Raw genomic sequence first — 19,217 nt, forward strand, 5'->3', positions numbered from 1 at the left:
AATCAATCATTTTCTCTAGAGGGCCAGTTACATTTTAAATTGCAGCTCTTTTACCATATATATATATAATTTTTGGGTGGTTTTTTTTTTTGGCAAGGCAATGGGGTTAAGTGGCTTGCCCAAGGCTACACAGCTAGGTTAATTATTGAGTGAGGTTGGATTTGAACCCAGGTACTCCTGACTCCAGGTCCGGCGCTCTATCCATTGCGCCATCTAGCTGCCCCTTCTTTTCATTTTTTGATACATTTTAAGATCTCAAATGTTTCTTCCTTCCTCTCACCTTGTACTAGGGAAGGCCATCATTTAACATAGATTTATCGACATATGTAAAAACCATGCTTCCATTTATCAGTTCTTCCTCTGAAGGTGTATAGTATCTTTCTTCATAGGTTCTTTATAGTTGATTTGAGTATTTATAGTACTCAGAACAATAATTATTCAAAATTATTCTTTGAACAATATTGCCATTACTATATACATTTTCTTGGTTCTGCTTATTTCCCTTTTTGTTATTTCATTCAGTTCTTTCATTGTTTTTCTAAAATTAACAAGTTTATCATTTTTTGTAGCACAGTGGTATCCCATCACAATCATATACCGTAACTTGTTTAGCCATTCTCCCTTTAATGGACTTCCTCTCTATTTCTAGTTTGAAACTACCAAAAAAGAGAGGTGCTATAAATATTTTAGAACGTATAGGTTCTTTTCTTTTTTCCCCTGTTCATTTTAAGAAACAGACCTAATAGTAATAATACTGGCTCAGAGGGTATACTTAGTTTGACAACTTTGGGCAAAATTCCAGATTACTTTCCAAAGTGGTGGAATTAGTGCATGGTTCCATCAACAAATACATCCCAATTTTTCCACATCCCCTCCAACATTTGTCATTTCCCCCTTCTATCATTATAGTTAGTCTATTAGGTGTGAGATATCTCAATAATGACTTAGAGAATTTTTTTATGACTATGTATAGTTTTGATTTTTTTTTTTTTTTTAGTTTTTGCAAGGCAATGGGGTTAAGTGGCTTGTCCAAGGCCACATGGCTAGGTAATTATTAAGTGTCTGAAGCTGGATTTGAACACCGGTGCTCTATCCATTGTGCCACCTAGCCACCCTGAATTTTGATTTCTTTATCAAAACAGCCTGTTCATATCTTTTGACCATTTATCAGTTATGGAATGGCTCATTTTCTTATAAATTTGATAAAGTTCTCTATATTTGAGATATGTGACTCTATGAAATTGTCTATGAACCCTCTCCCCAATTTTCTGCTTTCACTCTAATCTTGTCTAAATTGGTTTTATTTATAAAACCCTTTTTAGTTTAATGTAATCAAAACTATTTATTTTATACTTGGCCATGTGCTCTATCTCTTCTTTATTCATAAATTCTTCTGTTCGTAAGTCTTATATTATTGTGTTCCATGTTCTAAAATTGCATGGTGATATCTCCCTTTATATCTAGGTCATGTATTCATTTTGACTTTATCTTGCTAAGATATTGATCTACACCCAATTTCTGCCAGATTGCTTTCCAATTTTCTGAACAAAAAAGCTTAAATCTTTACTTTTTTCAAATACAAGGTTACTATAATCATTTACTAATGTGAATTGTATGTATCCTGTGGTTTTGATCCACCTTTCTGTTTTTTAGCCAGTACTAGATAGTTTTAAATAGTTTTGCATATAATATAGTTTAAGATCTAGTTGTGCTAAATCTCCTTCCTTTCCATTTTTCTTTAATTCCTTTGATATTCTTGATTTTTGTTCTTCCAAATGAATTTTATTATTAATTTTTTATCTTAATAAAATGTTTGAGATTTTAATTCAGATGACATTGAATAAGTGGAATAGTTTGGATAGAACTGTCATTGATTTTATGTCTTTCTAATTGTTGTTCTAAATGTTTTATTAAGTTTTTTTTTTTGCAAGGCAATGGGATTAAGTGGCTTGCCCAAGGCTACACAGATAGGTAATTATTAAGTGTCTGAGACCAGATTTGAACTCAGGTACACCTGACTCCAGAGCTGGTGCTCTATCCACTGCACCACCTAGCTGCCCCTGTTGTTCTAAATGTTGTTCCATCTTTAACCCAATTTCTAGCACTATCATCCCCTACCCCCCCAACTTGCTTCTTCTATATCAGTATTTGCTTTCATGCCTCCTTTGTATGAGATAATTGATCCTTTTATCTCTGTCTATACAGTTTCATTTTTTTTAAATTTTTTGTAAGGCAGTGGGGTTAAGTAAGTGACTTGCCCAAGGTCATACAATTAATTAATTGTCCCAGGTCTGATTTGAACTCAAGTCCTCCTTACTCCAGGGTTGGTGCTCAATCCACTGCACCACCTAGTTGTTCCACCACAGTTTTATTTTTTTAAATCACACCATCATACACAGCTTAGCCAAAGTCTTTCTTTTTAACTACCTAAATAATGATGACAGTCATAAGGGTACTGATAACATTTTCATGTATAAGAACTAAACAGTTTGACTTTGTTGGATACCATATAATTAGTATTTAATATTTTCCTTATTTTTTTCCTGGATCTTATATGTTGAACTTTTCATTGCATTCCACTGTCTTTGTCACAAACTGGTCTTTCACATTGTAAAATGTCCTTTTCATTCAAAATTATATGGAATTTTTCTGGGTAAGTTACCTTTGGTCATAACTTCAGTTCTTTTGCTCTGTGAAATACAGTATTCTAAGACCTATGGTGTTTTAACATAGTAGTTGAGAGATTTTGTATAATACTGATTGTAGCTCCTTGATATTTAAGTGGGGTTTTTTTAGTTTTTTTTTTTTTTTTGGCAAGGCAAATGGCTTTATCCACTGTGCCACCTAGCCGCTCCTAAGGTATTTTTTCTTGTAACTTGCAATATATTCTCCTTAACTTGGAAGTATTGAAACTTGGCTGTGATATTCATGTAAGTTTTCCTTCTGGAAACTCTTTCAAGTGGTGATTGATGGATTCTTTTCCATTTCTGTTTTATTTTCTTGGTTTAGAACTTTAGGGTAATTTTCCTTAATAATTTCTTATAATATTTTATTAAAATTCTTTTTTTGATCATAACTTTCAGGTAGTCCAAACTAGTTTTATATTTTCTTTCCTTGATCTGTTCTCTAGATAAGTTGTTTTTCTGATGAGATGTTTCACATTTTCTTTGATTTTTAAAATTTTTTTATTTTATTATTTCTTTGTGTCTTATGTCATTCATTACCTTCCCCTTGCCCATTTCTAGTTTTTGAAGAATTATTTGCTCCCTTAAGTTTTGACTTCTCTATTTCCATTTGGTTGACTTTCTTTTCATAATTTTCTTGCTTTTCTTGGATTGCTCTTATTTTTTCCTTTTTCTTGATCTTTATTTTTTAATTTTTAAAGTTCTTCCAAGAACTCTTTTTGAGCTTGTGAACGTTTGATGTTTCTTTTTATTTTAGTTTTTTTTTTTAGTTTTTGCAAGGCAATGGGGTTAAGTGACTTGCCCAAGGGCACACAGCTAGGTAATTATTAAGTGTCTGGGGCTGGATTTAAACTCAGATCCTCCTGACTCCAGGGCTGGTGCTTTATCCACTGTGCCACCTAGTTGCCCTTGATGTTTCTTATTGAAAAAGGAATGGTTCTTTTTATTTCTATTTTCTTTCTCTGAGTAAGAACCCAGAGCTTCTCTATATTCCCATAGTAGCTACTTATGGTTTGGTTGTTTTGCTTTTGTATACTCATTTTTATTTTTGCACCCTAGACCTAGTCCCAAGTTGTGGGGGAATGATACCACAAGCCTCAGGTCCTTTTTACTATTATTTTGTAAACTCTGTTCCAGCATCCAACCTTGGGCATTCTTCTCCCTCTTTCTTTCTTTCTTTCTTTCTTTCTTTCTTTCTTTCTTTCTTTCTTTCTTTCTTTCTTTCTTTTTCTTTTAGTTTTTACAAGGCAATGAGGTTAAGTGGTTTGCCCAAGGCCACACAGCTAGGTAATTATTAAGGCCAGATTTGAACTCAGGTACTCCTGACTCCATGGCCGATGCTCTATCCACTGCACAACCTAGTCACCCCTCTTTTCCCTATTTCCAATTAGGTCTAATAGGGTTGCTGAAATACATGTCCTTTGATAGGATAAATGATCCTTTTTTATTTCAAAAGGAATTCTATAATATATAACTCTATAATTCTATAATATTTTTTCTGTTCATTTGTGTGAATAAAATGAGAAGTTTATCCATAAAATAGGTGTGGTTTTTGGATAAATGAAAAGAACTATTGATTTGGATTCAAACAATTCCTGAAGGAATGCATCTACATTTTATCACCTCCAGTTCAACAGGCTGCTGGTATCCACCCAGTCATGAGTTACTTCCATTTGCAGATGACCATGTTCTAGAGATCACTCAATCATACAATTCAATTCTATAAGCAGTTATTAAATGCCTGCTTTATAAAAGCAATTTGCTAGCTGCTAGGGATCCAGAGATGGAAAAAAATAATACAGACCCTTGATCTCAAAGAACTTCCAAAGAAAAAGAAGAAATAAGACTTACCATGTAAGATTGAAACAAGATACCCAGGGATAAGGCAAAGGAGTAGTTTAAATAAAAAGTTAAAAGGAATATGAAAAGAGATATAGACTAACTGGGAGCCATCAGAGAAGTCTTCATGAATGAGATAACACTTGAATAGAGCACTGAAGGGAGAGAGAAAGGTTGCAACAAACTTAAATGTGGAGGGTGGAGTGGTTCTAGACCCAGGAGAAAGGAACGCAGGAGGGCAGGGCCACATCAGGGAACAACTGATGATCTAAGTTATCTGGAAAATAGAATACATGAAGTAGGGGATAGTAGAAGGTAAGCAGGACCCAAGTTGTGCAAAGACTTTAAATGTGGGTTGAAGGAATTTCTCTTTTAATTGTTAGGTAATAGGGAGTCACATAATTAAAAAATTCAGCAAACATTTATGAAATGTCTATGATGTGTAGGGCCCTATGCTACAAAGACAAAAAAATGTTCTGACCCTCAAGTCACTATCATTCTGAAGGGAGGATATAGCATATTGCTTGAACTTAGTTTTTTCATCTCTTGAATCTGGCATATTTAATCCAAAAAAAGAGGAGTCCGAGTGATGGTGAAAACTCTCTTCTAACATTTGAAGTCTGTCCTATAAAGGTGAATCTGTTTGGTTCCAGAGGGCAGACCCAGGACCAATGACCAGGAGTTGGGAAGATACTAATTTAGACTTGAGGTCAAGAAAATTTTGCTAATGAATAATTAGAGAAGCAGGACAATGGAGTAGGCTTCTTTGTCAGGGGTGGGTTCCCCCTCCCTTAAAGTCTTTAAGGAGAAGTAGAATGATTCCTTGACAGATAGATGGTTGGATGAGATATCCTCTGAGGGGCCTTCTTTTATTCTTGCAATTCTGTTTTGGTGCAAGCTCTTGCTTCTTTCTCTTGGAATCTTTATCTTTTTTCAAGGGATCTTGTCCTTTGTGGCATCTTTTTCCATCTCTTCCTCACTTTATTACTGTTCTTTCCCCTCTGCATATATTGATGTATTGATATTTCCATTGGATAATATAGGGGTTATGAGGGCATAAAAGGAGAAATGCACTTTGGTGAGGGTGTGAGGGATGCTGGATCTTTTTTGGGAATAGCCCAGGAGCATCAAAGTGTGTGAGAAAATGAGATCAAGCATAAAGGGAATTCCTAAGGGCACTAACCTAGAACTGGAAGGAACTTCAGAAATCCATTTTACAATTATGCTATTTTACAAATAAAGAAACTGAGTCACAGTGAAATTAAGTTGCCAGCAGAGGTGGCATTCTAGGGAGCACAATGGGATGGGAGGGCAAAAGAAATTGGAGGCTATGGAGGGGCAGGGTTTAGATGGGCAGAGGAAAGAATTTTCATCTCATAGATGATGGCAATACCACAAGATACTGTGGATATGAACCAATGATTTTTTTATTATTATATGGTTTATTATCTATTGCTTAAAGTTTTTAAAAACACTTTATGAATATTATTTCATTTTATCCTTACCCAAACCTGGTAATGTAGGTGTTTTACAGATGAGGAAACTGAGGCAGAGATTTATATGAACTGTTGAAGATCACACAGCTAGTCAGAATCTGAGGTTAGATTTGAATTCAGGTCTTTTTGATTCCAAGTCCAGGACTCTTTCCATTGCAGCATTCAGCTGCCAGATCCTTTATCAGAGAGCTCCTGGGCAGCTGGTTCCCTTAGCTCCCCTCTGGCATGGATGTTTTGTTGTTTTGTGTTTGTCTATGGGTGTGTATGTGTGTCTTCACCAATCAAATCACTCAGCATGCCCCTCCCAAGTATTTAGCTTCTCTATTTCTTCTCTTTGAGCTCTGTGACTCATTGAATTGACCTTGCCAAGACTATTACCTTATAAAAGTTTTTTAATACATTTAAAATAAACATATGAAATAAAATAAAATAAACATTGGAATAAAAGCAGACTTAGAGTACATCCCAAAATAAGACTTTTATTCAAATACCACTCTAATACCTCCTGGCCTGAAGTGCTGCTTATGTCATTGTCCATCTTCTTCTTTCCTTTTCTCTCCCAAACCATCTAACCTTGGATCCTGAAATATGAGATATACATACATACATACATACACACACATATATGCATGTCTATACACATATGTACTCATATCTAGTTAGATATAGGTATATATAGTTAGAAATATCCACATCTCTATCTATTACCCATACAGCTATGAGAGACTCCCCAGTTCCTTTTAAAACTAGAATTGAAATTGTGCAATTAACTTATGGTTAGTATGGAAAGCCCTCTCAGAACTTGAGGTCCCTCCCTTATTTGTAGTGCTATGAGCAAGTGGGTCATAGAAGGCTACCTTTAATTTTTTAAATCATTGACACTCCCCAGGATGGAAAAGGTTTCAGTTTGCCCCTTAACCCCATCACAGGGGATACCAGAAGTGAGACCCATTGTGTAACCTGATTGTCTTAAATCTAGTATCTGTAGTGTCTGAGAGGGGGATGAGGTCTCAGGTACCGTTAAGACCTCTTTCACCTACAGAAACTTGTTTCATCTTCCTCTGATGGTATTACTTTTCATTTTCAGTAGACAAACTAGATGAATGCAGCTATGCATGAATAGCTGTCAAAGATACTCGAATGTCTTGTTACATCAAGGATAAAGGGAATGGGTTTTCTAGCAGCGTCATAACCGAAGAGTTCTTTGAGGATGGATGCAGTTGCCATTGGGAGGAAATGAATAATGGGGGTCAGGCATATTCAAGGGTGTAATACTTCACCTGACTGATGCAACTTCCCTTTACAGAAAGTCTGAGACTCTTGCTTCAGAGAGAGCTGGAATGACACGCCTTGGAAAGTCTGTGAAGCATACAAAACATTCTGTACCTGGTTGTGGTCTTCTAACTTTGTGGTAAATGGGAACTCTTTATTTGATTGTAGAGTATTTGGGAGGTCTTAGTTGGCATGTCTCTCTCTTCACCTTCTTGTCTTCAACTGCACTTTAGTGTTCATATCTCTTATGGACAGATTCCATCAGAGATATTAAATGGATGTGAAATCTTTTCAAGTCAAGATAAGGGCAAGAAGATGACCAGAAAACAATCTTTTTTTTTTTGAGAGAACATTGAACACTTTATTCACAAATCCTGCAGGATATGGGTTCCTCATTTAGCGTGAGGCACAAGGTGGTGTTATTACATCAGGTATTATATAGTCTTTAGAAACTCTTTCCCCTCCCACCTGGATTTTCACAGGCTCTCAGAATCTGAGTTACAGTCTGAGAGGTCTGCCCATCCCATGACATGTCCCTAATATGATGCCCCCCCACATCATACAGTGCATATTAAAACAAGAGTATTCTTAAAAGTTGTCAAGCCTTTATTTTCCTTTATCTTTCATATTATCAGATTTCTTTTCATAGTTTATTTCTTCTGGTTGACTGCACTAGCCTCTTCCTAATCATTAGGCCAATCTCTATTAGGAAAAAAGAGAATTCAAGAAACAAAATCTATGTTTTCCCAAGCAAATTAGCAGTGGGAGAACTGTCAGAAAACTTAGGGTGACATAAGTGTGGAGGAGGGAGAATTCTCAAATTCTTCTCCCTAGATTCCAGTATCTTTCCTTGCCATGTTTCAGGAAAGTGAAAAAGAAATGGGAGTTGGAGTGGAAGATTATGGACTGAAGAAACTAAGGTTCCTTGTCCTGTGGTTTGACCAGTAGAAATATGACTGGTAGGATAAGGGCTAGTTTTGGGGAGAGAAGTAGGGGTGGGAACAATATAAATGTAACAGGAAATGGATTATCAATGGATGTTCTTAGTATTTTACAAGGAATGCCCAATGATGAAAAAATCCCAGTCTTTCCTGATAAGACTCTGACATGAGATTAGGGGTATATTAACAACTTGGTGTGGACTGACCTTCATTTGGAGATGACAAACAACACATGCTAGTGATCACTAATCATACAGCACAGAACCTCCCCTCTCCTTGAAGATTTTGGAAGTAGATTACTCCAAAATCTGCTGGCAAGCTTACCAGCAAATAGCCAAAGTCATTGTTGACAAAAACAGAAAGCCTGGCTTATCTGTGGGAGTGACCAGAATCCTCTAAGCTGCCATGGGCCTATCAAATATATCACAGCTGGCATGCGGGTCTATTTCATCAGTGCTAGCCAAGGACAAGTATTCTCTGGGACAGCAAATGAGGATCACTGGCAATGAAATTGGGAGTGCAGCTTAGCCACCAAATCTGAGACTATTCTTCTGGATTGATTGGATGGGCCTGGACCAACTGGAGGGGAACAAAAACCAGAAGAATATCAAATATAGTATGTGTATTTTATGTTATTTAAATCTCATAAATAATCGTTACCTATTATATAAATGGGACATCTAAATTCATAGACACGGTTGGCGAGTGGTGTCTGAGGCCTGACTCACCTCTCTGGAGAGAAGAGCCAAGATCATTGCCTGCTCTGTCCTCATTTTAGCTGGGGCGGGGGGGGGGGGAGGATCAGGCAGGCCCCAAGAACACTCTCTCTATATGATCTTGGCTCAGTCACTTAACCTCAACTGGTCTCTGTTTCTTCATCTGGATTAAATAACTATTCCATCTCTAAGTCTATGATATGAGGGCTTCAGGTTAAAATTATATTGTTCAACCACCCCTTCAAATATCTCTCTAGTATCATTAGTTCAGGACTGAAGAAGCATCATTCTGGGTCATTATATTCCCACCAAATGCTGAATGTTCAAAAAAAATCAGAAATAGAGATTATGAATAATTTATTCAAGCGAATGGCAAACAGAAATCAGATTAGTTATACAGACCAAAGAAGATAGAAGAGTGGATGAAATTTTCATCTGGGAGTGAGTCAAGACCTCAGCTCAAACCAGGAGAGAAAGAACAATTGCATTCAGAGGTGATCCATTGTGGCAGCCTCTTGAATGCCAAGCAAACCCAATGATATGATGGGGCAGCCTTTTTTCTTTCCCTTCCCTGGAATTTCCATCGACCTATCTATCTGAAGAAACTCTGGAACCAACTCACTAATTTCCTTCAGCACATTCAAGGTCTATTTCAGCAGCTCTCCACCAATCAGGAGAATCTCCAAAACCACCAAGCATGATTGCAAGCCAGGTTAGGAAAGCAGATGCCACCTCAGAGATGAATTGGAGCCTCTTCAAACAAGGTAGATTCAGGGAAGCCTAACTTTGGCTATGGGCAAATACCAGTAACTTACATTGAGATAGCACATTTAAGACTTACAAGCCACTTTATTCACACATTGACTCTTACTTCAACCTTGAAGTGGCAAGGGGGAGTTTTTCAATATGTAACAGCCAGCCCTCTGAAAAGGTAGGAGACATATTAAGTTTGATCTGCATTATTAACATTTTCTCCATTGCTTTCTTAAATCTAGACCAGGCGATAAATCAAGCAATCAAGCCTTAACTCATATGATTTGCTGACTTCTTAGGGGTAAATGCCTCATCCAGCGTTTGACACATAGGAGACTTAATACATGTTTATTGATTGGTTAAATAAATGTTCACACTGAAAATTCACACATTCCTGAACTAGTGTGAGCTGGCTCGGCATACCTCTGCTTGTGAAGCAGTCGCTTGGGAGCCTCTCATATCACCACCATCGAAGTTTCTACTCCATACATTGCAGATTCATGGTCTATCATTCTTGCTGTACTATATTTTATATGCTGTCTACTATGCTATATACCAAAAGCATCAGAGATTTGGAAATGGAAAGGAACTTGTCAGGCAGAGGATTTGTTGCAAAATAAATACTTTAGAGGGTGTTTTTCCCCCATTTATTCATCCATTCATTCAGACATATTGTATCAACCCCTCATTTTACAGATGAGGAAACTGAGGCTCAGAGAAATTATGACTTTTTCAAGGTCATTCATTCAACAAACATTATTAAGTGGCACTAGGCTAAGTCCTGTGGCTACAAAAAGAATAAAAGAGAGCTCCTGCCCCCCAAAAGTTTACAATCCAATCTGGGTGAATGGGTAATAGCATAATTGGGAACTGAGCCCATCCCAGTTGCTCTTTCTCCATATTCTTTGCTATTCTTATCCTCTGTTTGGGGCTGTCTCTCAGGAGATGAAGAGCACTATGAGAAAAATAAACTTCCAGAGACCCTGCAAATGATCACTCTTTTTTTTTTAAGGTTTGTGAAGTTCTTTTCATACATTAACTTTGATTCAAATAGCAACACTGGATGGTAAATATCATTCTTCTCATTTTATGGGTGAATAAATGGAGTGACTTGCTCACAGATGCATAGATAGTAAATGTCTGAGGCAGGGTTTGAACACAGGATTTATTTTTGATTTTTATTGATATTTTATTTTATTTTTCCAATTACATACTCTGGTAGTTTTTCAAAATTTATTCATTTGTAAATTTATATTACACAATTCTCTATTATCCTTCCTTCTTTCCCTCCTCTCCATGGTGACAGTCTGGTAAATATTTGTGTTTAACATATTTATTGTTTAGTCATTTTGTGTAAGAGAAATTAGGACTGAGGAAAAAGAAAAAAATTTGAGATGTTTAATAAAAGTATTCAATCAGATTTCATGATTTTTTTCCCCCTTCTGTATGTATGGCATTGTCCATAATGCCTTTCCCAGGAACCTAGGATTTCTTGAGCCCAGTTAACCCTCAGTTAACCTCCTAGGTCATAATGTGTTGACTCAGGCCTCTTGTAATGGTGTGCTTTCATTTTTCCTCCCCAAGGAAGACTAGGTTTTAAATATCTGGGTTGCCTGCTGGTATGTTGTGAGGGCTGCCCTTTTTCTTCTCAATTCAGCTTACTGCAGAAAACAAACAAGGGCTCTTAACTTCTCCTCTTCCCTTTCCATTCCATCACAGCTCTATCCAATCTGGGGTTTTGCTGGTGATCACTATGGAGAAACATTATAAATTTTAAAATAATAAGGAAAAGGAAATGTACATCTAGAACGGTTTTTTGGAAGATAATAGTCCTTTTCTCTATCTCTGGCTCTAGTTTCTTCTCAGTTTAGTGAATGATTCAGCATTTTCTAACACAAGAATGTAGACCTTGATTACTCGCCCCTAGATGAATACAGAGAGACAGGTACAGATACATAATGAGCTAGAATAGACCTGAGGAACCATCTTGTGATCTCACCCCCTCATTTGTCAGAAGAGAAAACTCAGGACTTGTCTGGCAATGTAACTTTCTCAGGGTCAGATAGTCAGTCACTAACAAAGCCAGGACCAGAAACCCTCCTCATCCTTCTATGCTTCTTATTTCTAATTATTTATTATTTCTCCTACCTCCCATACATCTATAGCTCAACCTTGGAAATTCCTGTTGCAGCTTCCTCCTGTTTTTCATCACAAATTCTGGGGATGATCCCAGGGAAGATGAGAAATAGCACATCCTCACCAACCACCCATTTCTCCTGATCTTGGGGAGGTCCAGCACCTTTTTACCCATAATGTTTGGAAACATAAGGGACAAGGTCCCCAAACTCATTTTCTTTAAAATGAAGATTCACAAATTAATAAGCATTTTCTCCACTGGCTTCTGTCTAGACTCCCTCTTCTCCTGGCCATCAACTCCGGTCCATTCTCTGCCAGATTCATCTTCTTAATGCACACATTATTCCTTACAAAATGTCTTTGATCCCTTAATGCTCCTTGGATAATGTCCCAATTCTTCCAAGCCAACCTAGGCTGACCTTTTTACTTCATTTCATACTGTTCCTCTTGCTTATTTCCTTTTCTTACTTCTAACCCTCTCCTATGGAAACCTCCCATGAGTGTAGCTACTATCTTGTCTATTAAACTTTCCCTGATTGTCCTAACTAGATATAATCTTTCCCCTCTTTTCTCCCTTAGCACTTTGTGTCTCTCATATGCATTTCTAGGTTCTATTACATATTATTATTGATATGTTTCTCATTCATTTTTATATCTCTATAGCTCATAGTACAAGTCTGTGTATACAGTAGGTATGTAACAAATAAATCTTTTATTTCAATGGTTGTTTGTCAAATTTTGGTCTTCTTTAGATAGCTAACTCTGTGACTTTACTTTCTCTCAGGCTACCTATAGCTCCTATTTAGGGATCTAGGGGTGCTCCTGAGAAGTTGTGATATTTCTTCTCTAATATTATAAATCTGAGACCTGTTCTGATATATTTTCTCTATTATTAGCCATAAATGTACCATTCACCCCAATTAGCATCAATTAATTTTTCAAAGGGATTTTTACTTTGAAAACATAAGGACAAAAATATTATATTTCTCTACATAGCTTCCTTTCCCCACAGTGTCCCAGACCTGGTAGGTGCTAGAGACCACTTGAGTCGTTTTATACAAATGACTAATTCATCAAACATGTTTTCAATAGTGAAAGGGGGGGCACCTCAAGAGAAATTAAGTGCCATCATATTCTTGTTCCATAAACCTTGTGGTATTAGGACCAAATAAACACCCCTTCGAAAAGTGTTCAGTGACTTGTGAGTGAATCTAAATCCATCCTTTTTTTCTATCTTATCCAGTTATGGAAAAGGGAAGAAGGACTATAACATACACACACACATATACATATGTGGGTGCTCATGTGCAAAAACACATACACATAGCATACCTTAGATTTTGCAAACTATTTTACTTGTTTTTTTCCATTTTGGGTAAAACTGAAAAATGAATCTAAAAACCTAGAATTGAAACAGTTTTTAATTAAGCAAGACAATTCAATTGAGCAAACATTTATTAAGCATCTACTGTGCCATTCTTTGAATCGATTTAGGTTAAGCCTACAAATGGAATCAAGGGATGCTATAGAATTATGATTTTTGGAACCTTACAAAAATGGTGAAAGGATGGGATGCCTCACCCACCCCCAATTAATCGATTGATAATGGACAAGATAGAAGTTTTAGATGTATAGAGAAGATGATTTATACACTGTAATCTCTTTATTCAATGTGAATGTTTTAGATTGAGTCAGAGAGAAAGCAAGATGATTGGCAGAGAGCATCAGTCCTATCCATTGAATCTATTCACGAATGAGCTCAGATTAGCCCAGAAATAGAAGATGTTGGTCTTTGGAGTTGAACATTTCAGTTTTTGTCAAATTTCTGATAGGGCAATACTCTTAATGGAAGAAGAGAGTTTTTTCCTTTCTCTTTTCCCTCTTCCTTTTCCCACTGAGCATTCCACTTGAAAGGATGAACTAATCAGAGTCAGTGTGTCCAAGCTGAAGCACAGAACAATGGATAAAGAGCAAACATAGATATAGAAATGCACATAGATACAGAAAGATAGACACCTAAGAAAGGAAGTTATTTTAAAATGTGAATCCTTGGACCCAAAAAAGAATACTTACTATGAGCTCAAAAAAGGATCTCCTATAAGAAAAATTAATTTATCCTTTGACAACAAATGTTCTCTACCTACTTTTTTTCTATTGCATTTCTATTATAGTTCTTTCTCTTCCCATATATCATGTGTATTCCCATATATCATGTGTATGCCCTGAACTTTTGGAGAAAAATATTTTATATCAGGGGTTCTTGTTCTACCACCTTAGCATATATCCTTTTTCTAAAAGCTAATTGAGATTATTGACTTCTCATCCATGGGAAGTACACCAATTGGAAGTACTAATGAGTGACATTACTTGAAATTGCAAATGTTTAGACTTATCCATAGTTATATAAGAGGAGAAATATTCAGTTACCTTCTGGGTGGTCAACCTAGTAGAGTTAGTAAAATGAAGAAATAGGCATATTATATTATAAGAATTTTGGGGAAGGGGGTGGCTAGGTGGTGTAGTGGATAAAGCACTGGTCCTGGAGTCAGGAATACCTGGGTTCAAATCCGGTCTCAGACACTTAATAATTACCTAGCTGTGTGGCCTTGGGCAAGCCACTTAACCCCGTTAGCCTTGCAAAAACCTAAATAAATGTTGGGGAAGCATATCCCATTTTTGATGATAACAGAGGATCAGATTAAACCATTGCTCCCTTCTAAGACTCTGTGAAGCTCATAATTCATGCTATTCCACAAATAATTTTTAAACATTCACTATATGCAAGCCTTATGATTTTATTGGCATAGAAAACTTCCCTTGAGTCATTTTCCCTGTCAATGCTTATCTGCAACTTATAGTCCTAGTGAAGTTACCTGGATTACTGAGAAATTAAATAAATTTCTCAGGATCTCATAGCCAATATATTAGAGGAAGGATGTAAACCCAGGTCTTCTGGTCTCTGTAGGCTTCTCCTCTATCTATTATGTCACTCTACCTGTCTCAGATCCTGTTCATGTGAGGTAACTATGCTAATTCATCTTTAAAGGCTTTATATATGAATAGGGTCACACATAGGTATCTTGCAAATACAGAAACCTTGAAATAATTAAAATGTAGACAATTGGGAAGAAGATGAGATGATTTTTATCTGGGGCTCTATGCCATGAAGTAGGGCAATATTCCTGAATATTCAGGATGGATATGACTCAACATACATTATCAACTATTTCCTTCTACTGTTTTATTTCCCCCTAGGGAAATGAAATATTTAAAAATATACTAACTTTTTTATGATGATGACTGGGTATCAGGTAGGTACCCAAAGATATGTAATTTCATTAGTATGGGAAATTTCCTTTAGCAAGGCAAATTGACAATCCATCTATAGCTATAATTTAGTAAATAAGTTCCTGCAAGATGTCTGAGGCCACATGGCACAGTGGATAGAAACCTGACTATGAAACTAGGAAGCCCTGGGCATAATTCTTAGCTCTAAGCATTTTTGTTATCTGATCATGGTCAATTCACCTAACCTCTAATAACTCAGGTATCTCTGTGAAGCTCTATATTACAGAGAAGGTGCCCACCTGTATGGATAATAGGAGTTTCCTCACCCATAGAATTCTCTTTACCATGACATCATAGGTCCAATCCATGCATCAAAGCTGTCTGAGGCATAAAGAGGTTGATTCATTTACTCAGGGACATGTATCTAAAAAGTTTTAGAGACAAGATTTGAAATAGTTTCTTCCTCAACCAAGACAAAAAAAATAAACAGTAAGAGAAATAATACTTGATCTTAAAATATTTTTTCTAGATAAATGATTAAAATGGTGATCTGTTTAAATTTGGGTTGGAATTGTATATGATAAAATTCATATTACAGAAAAGAATTATTATGTTGCTTTTTTGTGGAAATGACTGGGTTTTTGGAGACAAAACCAGTGAAATGTTAGTCTTGGTAGATTCTCCCAAGCTAGACAGGCTGTGAGTAAAAATTAAACTACAGACCATGTATTGGCTTTCCAAGAACTGGCTTAGTTAAGCACAGAAAGGTTTGTCAGCAAAAGTTCATTCACCAGGTGATTAAATTTATTTTTTTTACTACATCAACATAGGAAAACTACAAATGTACAAAATGATCCTCAGTCTTGTTGGTACATTTCAACAATGAGGGTGATAGAGTAGAAGAAAAGAGGCCAAGATGCCATAGAATAATCAATTTAGGGTTGGAAAGGACATTAGAAATCATGAAGTCCAACCTGTTCTTTTTACAGAAGAAGAACAGAAGACAGAAGTGACTTGTCTAGGGATATACAGCTAATCAGAGGCAACATTTGAACCACAGTCTTGCCCATTATCTATGGCACAATCCAGCAAGTTCTTAGATGATATAATAAGCATCATTATTTTATTTACTGATATTCAATGCAAGCTGGAACTGAAACCTCATTCCATTCCACCAAGTTCCATTCCTGTAGTCCAAACCACATAACTACTAATTGTATCTGGATTTGTTCCTTGATCAGGATGCAATTGCATAGTGGAATGCTATCTCTAGGCTCAGGTCTCCAGCAAGAAAAACAGCTAATCAAAAACAATTGGTAGTAATTTCATTAGCAAATATATGAAATAGTCTGCCTTCATAGTTCCCTAATTTTCCTGTTAGGGTGGGAGTGGGGAGAAAATATACGTTCCATTGTTTATTATAATGGAATGCTATTTGGGTTAATTTCAGTATCCTTTTCATTCACATAGTTATTGTCATAGAGTATTTTGTTCTTCAGAAATACTTTGAGATTTACTTAGATTTTATTATTTGTTTTTTTGTTATACATGTCCAATCAAGTTAAACTTAGATGCACATTAGTCATGTTGTGAAAGAAGAACCAGAAAAGATTATAAAGAGATTCAAGAAAGAAAAAACAACAAAAAATGGTGATAGCATGCTTTGATATGTCTTCAGATGCCATTCTTTCTCTGGTTGTGGATAGCATTTTCCACCATGAGTCTTCTGGAATTATCTTGGGTCATTGTACTGCTAAGAAGAGTTAAGTTTATCATAGTTGATCATCGAATCACATGATGTTGCTATTACTGTGTTTAATGTTCTCCTGGTTCTGCTCACTTCACTCAGCATCAGTTCATGTAAATTTTTTTCCAGATTTTTCTGAAAGCATTTCTCTTTCAGGAATACTTTCGAAAAGAAGAGGCATGATGTTGAAAACAATCTTTGAATATAATTAGAAAAAATAAAATGAAATAACATTCAATAAAAAAGAAGCGATGGGGAAGTCACTGGATATGAGCAGTGTGAAATGAAATAATGAAAGATCAAACCAACTGTCATTTATGAAATGGAGACTTAATCCATCAGGTCATAGTCCTTGGAGTATATTCTCATTGGTCCTTCCTGGTATGTTACACAGAATATTTGCAGATATTACCTTCCAGGTTCCAATCCAACATATGGAGGCTTGATGAGTCTAGTTCTGGTCATGAGAGATTGGGGACTTATTGATAAAGAACCTTCTGGTTGATTGAGGAGCTGGAAGAAATGAGTTTTTGAGCCAGAATTAATTTTGCTTTCAAAAGGAGTGACATATACCTTGGCTAGATCTTTTGCTTCTTTCTTTTGGTGGGAAAACAGAATTGTTGTGAATTGCTAGGTAAAATGAAGAGAAGAAGGTCAGTTGTCTTATGGCCCATCCATACATGTCCCTGAGTACATATTGCTTCTATTATTTTTGTTTGATCTTTTTTTTTCTTCTTGGGCAAATGAGTGGTCTTCAGAAACAAGTAGGAGAACCATCTCAGCCATAAGACAGGTCCCACTGACAACGGGGCTGAGACCCCTTGAGTGGCAACGACTGGGCTGATAAAGGAAGTACCTCAAGATGGAAGTTGAATCCTCACCAACTTCAGGGGTTGTAAGCACTCCTGATGGGGAGAAATTTATCTACAGGCTCCAGGAAGGTAAATATCCATTTAGAAGAAAAGTAAGCAATCCCAAGAAACTACATGCCCTTAGAGCAGATCAAACTATCAATTCTGAAAAATAGGAAATGGATAATAGCAAAAGCATTAATCCTGTCACCATTTCCTGGAGAACTTTAAACAATGCCAACCAGTCACCAAAATTTTAATCTTACTAAAAGAGGAGATTTAGCCATCAGAGAATGGCACTGATGGGGAGTAGAAGTTCATTTATAAAACATATACAGGATAACTAAAGAGCATGAGCAGTATCACCCTGTAAAAAATAATTTTTAAAAAGTAGTTGGAAAGATTGTAAGTAGGTTGGCATGAGTGGGAAATGGAAAAGGAAGGGAAGAAGCATGTACATAGGACCTGCAATGCACCAGACACTGTGCTAAGTACTTTTTAATTTTTTTTTTACAAATATTTCATTTGAACCTTATAATAACCTTGAAAGTTTGGTACTGTTATTATTTTTAATTTATAGCTGAGGAAACCAAGGCAAATGGATTAAATAACTTATTTGGGGTCACACAACTAACTACTAAGAACCTGAGACTAGATTTGAACTTGGGTTTTCTTAACTCCAAGTCTGGTACTCCAACTTGTCTAGGATTCCTGCCTATATATTTATCTGTAGATTTTAGATTGGGGTAGAAGCTGGAACTGAAACCTCATTCCATTCCACCAAGTTCCATTCCTGTGGTCCAAACCACACAACTACTAATTGTGTCTGGATTTGCTCCTTGATCAGGATGCAATTGCTCCTCATAGTGGAATGCTATCTCTAGGCTCAGGTCTCCATTTTGGATCTGACTGGGGTATGGATAGTGAGCCACAGCCTCTTCTAGCTCTGGTGTCCTAGAATGTTCCACCAGGCTTACTCCTGGTCACACCCTCCTCCCCTGTGTCTTAGTACCTCTCTGTTTCATGCTGACCTAAGCTAGTAAATGTAATTTTTTTTCTTGGATTTTTCCTGATTAGGTTTCAGTCTGGTACATTCTTTAGATCTGTTTGGGGTTGGAGTGGGGTCTCTTTTTACTTTTTCTTGCTGTTCCACTAGGGGTAGCTAGCTGGAGTAGTATACAGAAACACAGACTTAGAATCAGGAATAGTCATCTTCATGAGTTCAAATCTTGTTTCAGACTCTTATTAGCTGTGTGACCCTGGGCAAGTCACTTAATTATGTTCCCCTCAGTTCCTCAACTATACAATGAACTGGAGAAGGAAATGGGAAACCACCCCAGTATCTTTGCCAAAAAATGGGTTTATAAAGAGTTGGACACAACTGAAAAGACTGAACAATAAGATATTCCATCATCTTGGCTCAGCCTCTCTTTTATCCTTGGTTTTTTCTTTTTGCAAGGCAGTGGGGTTAAGTGGCTTGCTCAAGGCCACACA

Source organism: Macrotis lagotis, chromosome 6 (genome assembly GCF_037893015.1).
Source record: "Macrotis lagotis isolate mMagLag1 chromosome 6, bilby.v1.9.chrom.fasta, whole genome shotgun sequence".
In the NCBI taxonomy this organism is placed as follows: domain Eukaryota; kingdom Metazoa; phylum Chordata; class Mammalia; order Peramelemorphia; family Peramelidae; genus Macrotis; species Macrotis lagotis.